Raw genomic sequence first — 7,901 nt, forward strand, 5'->3', positions numbered from 1 at the left:
GTCGGTGCCGCTTTCATGGGAGTACCCGAGGCTCGGTTCTCTGACTTTGACTGGTATGACTGTTTCCATCTCGTAGACTAGAGAGTAATGTGTTTCTCATGTGCTCATTTTTTGGGGTTGTTTTGTGCGCCCATAATACTTCTGGGAGTATTTCTGGCCACAGTCCCTTGGCCTCCTCGAGTTTCTTCTTCATGATGTTTAAGATAGATTTGTTGGAGGACTCTGCCTGCCCGTTGTCGGCCGGGTGGTAAAGAGTTGAATGTATTCTTTTGACGCGCCATTTTTTGAGAAACTCTGTGGTTTTTCTTCCCGTGATTTGGGGCCCGTTGTCACAACTTACCTCTTTAGGTAGGCCGAATCGGCAAATGATATTTTTCCATATGAATGCGATTACCTCCTGCTCGCGAACTTGGGCGAATGCTCTTGCTTCCACCCACTGAGAGAAATAGTTAGTTAAAACAAAAAGGAATTTTACATTACCCCATCCTGGCGGAAGTGGTCCTACGATATCCATTCCCCATTTGATAAATGGCCATGGAAAGGTGACAGACTGGAGGTGTTCGCCTGCTTGGTGGATTATTGGGGCGTATTTTTGACACTGCTCGCATTTCATCACAAACTCTAGGGCGTTTTTCTTCATGGTGGGCCAATAATATCCAGCCTATATGAGGCACCTGACTAGTGCTTGGTCACTGGAGTGATTGCCGCAATGACCTTCGTGGACTTCCTCAAGAATGCATTGGGTTTGGTTCGGGCCTAAGCATTTTGCTAAGCGCCCGCCATACGTTCTTTTGTACAAGTCGCCATAAAGGAGGTTATACCTAGCGACTTGCATTCTCAGCTTTTTGGCTTCCTTTTTTTTCGTTTGGAAGGGTGTCGTCCTGCAAATAGTTTACAATACAATTGTGCCAATCCCATGTTAAGTTTATAGATTTTACCTCGATGTGGTCTAACACCAAACTGGGAGATGAACTATGCTCTTATTCCCAGGAGTTATGCTTTTGGTGGCGGCGACCAAATTGGCGAGGCATAGGCTTCGACGTTCTGAGTTCGTGAAATCTGGTCAAGCTGCCATTCGTCGAAATTGGGCAAAAATTTGCAAATACTTCCAGTTCTCGATTTGATACTTCTGCAATCTCTACTCTTTGATTTGGAAAGTCCCAATAACTTGGTTGACGACGAGCTAAGAAATGCAGCATATCTTCAATCTCTTTGCCCCATATTCGAGTGCTAGTCTTAATCCTGCAATCACAACCTGACACTCAATCTCGTTGTTAGTCATATCTGGGCATTTTTTGGATTGGCAAACTATTTCACCGGTGGGAACCTCGAGGACGAATCGCCATCAGAGTGCAGGACCCAAAGGTCCTATGTTTGGAGGAAAGCTTGATTGGCTTCTTTCTCAGCCTCAGGCATTACTTTTGTGCTAAAGTCACTTTATTATTGTGCGAGGATAATAAATGACGTCGGGCTCACTTAGTTTGATTGCCCACTTAGCCAGCCCCCTTGATAGCTTGGGTTTGTGCAATATGCTTCTTAAAAGAAACGTGGTGAAGACCAAGATCGGGTGGCATTGGAAGTACGACCTAAGGTTTCGTGAAGCTACGATAAGGGCCAGGGCCAGTTTCTCAAGGTGAGGATACCTCGTCTCGGTGTCGACAAGTGTTTTACTGATACAATAAATTGGAGATTGCGTACCTTTGTCTTCTTGAACTAGGACTGCACTTACTGTTCCTTTTGAAATGGCGAGGTAAACATGAGACGCTCACTGAGCTCGGGCTTTAAGAGTAAGGGTGGCGATGACAGGTATTCCTTAAGTTCATTCAGTGCTCGTACACATTCGGATGTCCACTCGAAGACGTTATCCTTTTTGAGTATGTAAAAAAATCTGTGACACCTATAGGACGACCGCGAGATGAATCTGGATAAGGCGTCAATTCAACCGCTCAGTCTTTAGACTTGCTTCTTAGTGGTTAAATATTCTGTTATCCCGTCGATGTCCTTAATTTGATTTGGGTTGACCTTGACTCCTCGCTGTGATACCAAGAAACCCAAAAATTTCCTGAGGCTATGCCAAATGCGCATTTCTTGGGGTTTAGTTCCATTCTGTATTTTCTCAGCATGTCGAATGCTTCCTTTAAGTGGTCGACGTGATCCTCAGCCCTCACGGACTTGACCAACATGTCATCGATGTATACCTCCATGGTTTTGCGAGCTGATCTATGAACATTTTCATGACCAACCTTTGATAAGTAGCCCATGCGTTATTCAACCCAAATGGCATGATCCTATAACAATACGTTCCCCTTTGAGTGATGAACATAGTCTTCTCTTGGTCATCTTCCTCCATGAGTATTTAGTTGTAGCCTGAGTAGGCGTCCAGAAAACTTAGTAGCTCATGTCCTGCTGTTGCGTCGATGAGTTGGTCGATGTGTGGCAGCGGGAATGAATCCATTGGGCATGATTTGTTCAGGTCGGTGAAGTCCACACACATCCTTCATTTCCCGTTCTTCTTTTTTACCACTACCACATTGGCAATCCGTTTAGGGTACTTTGACTCACTGATAGAGCCGTTGGCCAATAACTTTTCTACTTCTTCGTGGACGGCCTTGTTGATTGTGGGGTTGAACTTTCGTCGGACCTGCCTTACTGGGGGTAGTAGGGGTCGACTTTCAGTTTGTACGTGGCTATCTCCTTGGGGATGCCGGGCATATCTCATGCCTAAAGGCAAACAAAACTGTTAGATTAACAAGTCACGTGGGTTATAGATCTAACGGAAACAAATTTGTCTGAGAAATCCTCACAGACGGCGTCAAACTGTATGACCTAAAATTTAGATCTTAGAAAAATTAAATTTGTAGTGAAAAAGGGTTAATATTAAGTCAATATTAATATCCAAATGCCAGACCACGCATATTAATGGAAAATATCCCACGTGTGTTGTTGGATAGCAATAAATAATAAAAATGATGGAGCAATGAATTACTCAAGAATATGAAAGAGAGCAATAAATAAAAACAAATGGCATTTCAATAAATAAATGAATGGAGGTCACCCGACAAAAGTGAGATTCTCCAATAATTCCTTTGACAATGATGGATAAGGATAAGCCTTTGAATATTTCGATCCCTCTTTGATCGGGGAAGAAAAGATAGATAAAGATGTAAAAAGGTGAACTTTGTATGTATATGAAAAAGAGAGAATCTTCACAGAATGTCAATATGTTTTACTTTCTTAAAAGTGTCCAATCTCCTTCTATAACTACTTATCTTTCTATTTATAAGAGTACATGGGCCGCAAAACCCTAGATAGTACAACTGGGAGGAATATTCACTGGAATATTCTCTAGGGGATAGTAATCCTAGAACTAGCGGTTACTGCTCTTCGAAGAGGAGTGCTCGTCCTCATCTTCTGTCAAGTCACTTCGACCTAGTCGATGACCCATTATCACGACGTCGACCCTTTGAGTTCAGGTATTTGTATCTTATTGACGACACGTGGCAGCCTCTGAAGGCTTCCTTCATGTTGACTTGGTCAACATGTAACATGATGTTTTTCGCCCATACACTAACCAAACAATAATAAAAGATATTTGAATATACATGTACATACACGATGAGCATCTGCATATAATACACAATAAATTAGACCCCCTGAATTCTATGGTTTGTATATTGTTAAAGAATAAATAAAATTTTAAACCAATTCCAAACCCATTATCACAAGAAGAGAAGTGGGTGTAATGGTAAATAAAAATATCCATGAATAATTTATACAGTCTAGTACCTTTAGCATTTACATCAATAGTAATTTCTAAAAATAGTGGAGCAAGAAGAACAACAAGTGATTTAAATAAAAGAAAATTGGGAGATTTTGGATTACCTAATAGATCAAGGGGTAATTTTTAAAAGTTTGCTGATGGCAGGAATAAATTTGGTTGGATAATATAACGGTAGAGGTCAATTTGTCCAGATGGTATATCGAAGGTTAAATATAGAAAAATATCCGAAAATAGAGTGGTATATTTAGCCCTTTTCCGTTGAATCAATGATGAGGAAGTACAAGAATATCAAGAAAAAAGGCGCGAAATATAATCTACAATATATTAAAAGAAGGAACCTTTTTAAGTAAAAGTTAAATTACATTATTACCCTTATTTTAGTAAATTTAAACGAAATTACCCTTTAGTTAAATTAAAAAAAAAACCTTCACCTACGCGCAATCGCACCCTTTCCTCGGCGACAGACGCCTATTCCAAAATACTTTCATCTAACCATCATCTTCCCAAGCAGTTGCACCGCAACTTTCTCTCAATCTTACTTTTTCTCCATTAAAATAACATGTGTGGATTTTGATCTCTACTTCACCAAATTGCTGTATTTTTCAATTAGTTTTTTCCTCCTCAGTTTTTCCTAATCTCTTGCTTATCAGGGCTATTACTATTTCATCTTCCCAGCCCTAAATCCTAGCCGATATTTATATCTGGCATAGTTAATTTGTAAGTTCCTTGCTTTTGTTTTCTAAGTTCCTTGATTTTGTTTTTTCATTGATTTTATTATATTTTTACCTTAAATGATTTCTAAATCGTTGTTTACAATTGTTCAACTGAAATATATTCTTTGAATTAGTTAGAATTTGGAGATGACATGCGTTAATTGAGTTTCAATTTTCATGGCTTGATTAGAGTTTACTTGAAATTGCTTTTTTCTGCCTTACTTTCTAAAGTTTCTATGTAACCTTTGTTTACTGTTATTGCTTTAATATGTAAATATAAACTTCTACAAAAAATGCTTCATACCCTCTATAATCCGTTCTTTTAATTATGATTTAAATGGTTAGCATGGTAAAACTGAATCAAGGAAACACAATTTATGGTGTGTTTATGAAGAAGAATGGGTTAACATTCCTTAGCGATGAATATGCTGCGAAGGATGAAAAAATCTTGGAAAATCATCTCATATCCATCAACATGTGAAAGATGAAAAATTTCGAAAGAATTCATATATTTTGTGAACAAGATATGGACCATTTTTTATTATTTGCTACCAAGGGCTAAGTGAACCAAATGCTTTAGAAGTTGTCATGTTCCTCTCAACGGAAAAGAACACAAACAAATTATACAAGGGAAGAAGGCAAAACATTGAGGAATAATCAATGGTAATAGGTTTTAGACTGATGAAAGTTGCAAAAGATATTAGAGCCTCCCATCATGAATATCCTTACTTCCGAGCGTTTCTAATGGAAATACTAATCACGCACCTTAGTTCCTACACTATCTTTGTACAATGTAAGTTGTTCTACAATGGTTAAATCAGTAGTATTTATCTCAAATTTTTCTGTCTCTTAGCTTCGATGTATGTAAAATGCATATATATTGAAATATAAATTAAACAAACTTTTACCCAAGTTATACTCTTATTATATTGTTGTAATAACCTTTTTGTTGATGCTATTGTAAATCTTTGTGCGACCATGTTATGTAGAAGAGAGTAGGCCGGAGTAGGAGAAGAGAGTTTATAGTTACAAATAAAAGGTAAGTTAAATTATGCAAGGTTGAATTAAAAAAAAATGATCATTTCATGTATTATATAGATTAGGGGTGTTCATAAAAACCCGAAAAATCGAACCAAACCGAAAACCAAACCAAACCGACCAAAAAAATTGATACTTTTTGGTTTGATTTGGTTTTGGTTTTGAATTTTAAAAACCGATCAAATTTGGTTTGGTTTTGGTTTTAATCAAAAAATAACCGGAAAAAACCGAACCAAACCGACTATAGGAGTAGCTATTTCAAATTTATTATTACACCTATATATATGTATATTTTTATACAAAGTTTCAAAATTTTTACGGTGAATGTTAATCGTTTGCACTTTTAGTACAGTTCTTTACCTTTATATTCTAGTTCGATTGGTAGTTTTCTTTTGTTAAGTGTAAGAATCCATTTCATGCTAAAAAAATATATTTTTAATTGAGTCCTTGAATTATTCATCATTATTTGATTCATTTATCGTCAATATATTTTAGTAAATAATAGATTTCTCAAAGGGCAATTGATTTGATAGAGTTACGTTGAATTGTGGTTGCCGGAATATGTGTTTGGTAGTGTATGTCTTATATTCAAGAAAAAATCGACAAATAACCGAAAAAACGACAAAACCCGACATAAACCGAATCGAGAAAAAACTGACTTAATTGGTTTGGTTTGGTTCTAATATCTGAAAAATCGACTTACTTGATTTGGTTTATTTTTAAGGAAAGTTCGATCCAAAACGAACCATGAACACCCCTAATATTGTCACGACCCAAACCCCGATCCGGCCGTGATGTCGCCTCTCGTGAAGATAAGGCCAGCCAACCAACCCATATCGCCTTTTCAAAAATAGTTAAACATGAATAAGCAGTCTAAATATGATTTAATAATATTAATTAGCGAAAGTACAACCCGACACAGCCCTATTCGGGGTGTCACAAGTCACGAGCATCTATAAGAGTGTAAATACAACTACAAGGTCTATAAATATACTGAACAGGAATAATGAACAACAGAGAGAGAAGAGGTGCTGCGAACGCTGGCAGTCACCTCGCTAAACTCCTATAGCTCTGCCTCCAATCAGCCAAAACCCACTACCGAGTGAAAAAATACATGCATCTGCACACGAGGTGCAGGGAGTAATGTGAGTACTCCAACCCAGTAAGTAATAAGAGTAAATAAAGACTGAGCAGTAGGAAATAATGAATCCACATTCGCGTTAGGCTCAATAAACACAACAGGCTTTCAAATCATAATACGAGTCAATCTTCCCCTTTAAAACCCAGCTTTTAGAAAAAAAATCATTTTTGAAATGCTTCCAACAGTTTCAGCAGGGGTTCAATACCATTTAAAATAATAATAGAGATTAAAGCAATAATCGGCCCCTCGGGAAAAGCATAGTTCATAAAACAGCCCCTCGGGCAAAACAGTAATCATAAATACTTCATAACTTGAAAATCTCGGTGGAAATAACCAAATGCCAAATCAGTGATTAATTTCTGAACATCTCATAAACCCCCGTTTAAATAAAAGTTGTTTTAAAACATTTGTTCAACTTTCCGATAGAGGCTCAATATAAAGATGAGTGAAAACAGTCAATCAATCAACATATTCGATAGAAACTCACTTTAAAGAGAAGTGAAATCAATAAGTTCATAAACAGGCCTCTCAGGCAAACATCACTCATATGCATGTCTATATCTATCGCCCCTCGGGCTAGCCTCTCTGTCACTCGTGACTCAACTCTTACCAATCAGTGCTCACACTCAGCACTCACGCTCATTAGGTAACATATAGTAACCGCTGCGGCGTGCAGCCCGATCCATATATATACAATAACCGCTGCGGCGTGCAGCCCGATCCATATATCCTCGACGGCGCTCACTGGGGGTGTGCAGACTCCGGGAGGGGCCCCTTACGGCCCAAGCGCAATATTGCTGCGACGTGCAGCACGATCCAATATATATATCGCTGCGGCGTGCAGCCCGATCCATATAAGCATTGCTGCGGCGTGCAGCCCGATCCGTATCCATATATATATATATACTCTGCTGCGGCGTGCAGCCCGATCCATAGATATATAATCCTCACAACTAGGCCCTCGGTCTCTCTCAGTCATTAACATCACCATCAGACTCTCAATCTATCTCAGTCGTCAATCTTACAATCAGACCCTCGGTCTATATCAGTAATAAACAAGACGATAACTGAACCAATAGGCTGGTAAGCAGGGCCTCGAGGTTGCTTATTCGGGGCCTCGATGTCGAGTCCTTTATCTTGTCGTGTGGAGTCTATCGAGGGACTAACAGTTATGATAAATTCAATGATGGCTCTTTATGATCAATAATAAGCAATAAATGAAGAACAA

Source organism: Nicotiana attenuata, chromosome 1 (genome assembly GCF_001879085.1).
Source record: "Nicotiana attenuata strain UT chromosome 1, NIATTr2, whole genome shotgun sequence".
Classification (NCBI taxonomy): Eukaryota; Viridiplantae; Streptophyta; class Magnoliopsida; order Solanales; family Solanaceae; genus Nicotiana; species Nicotiana attenuata.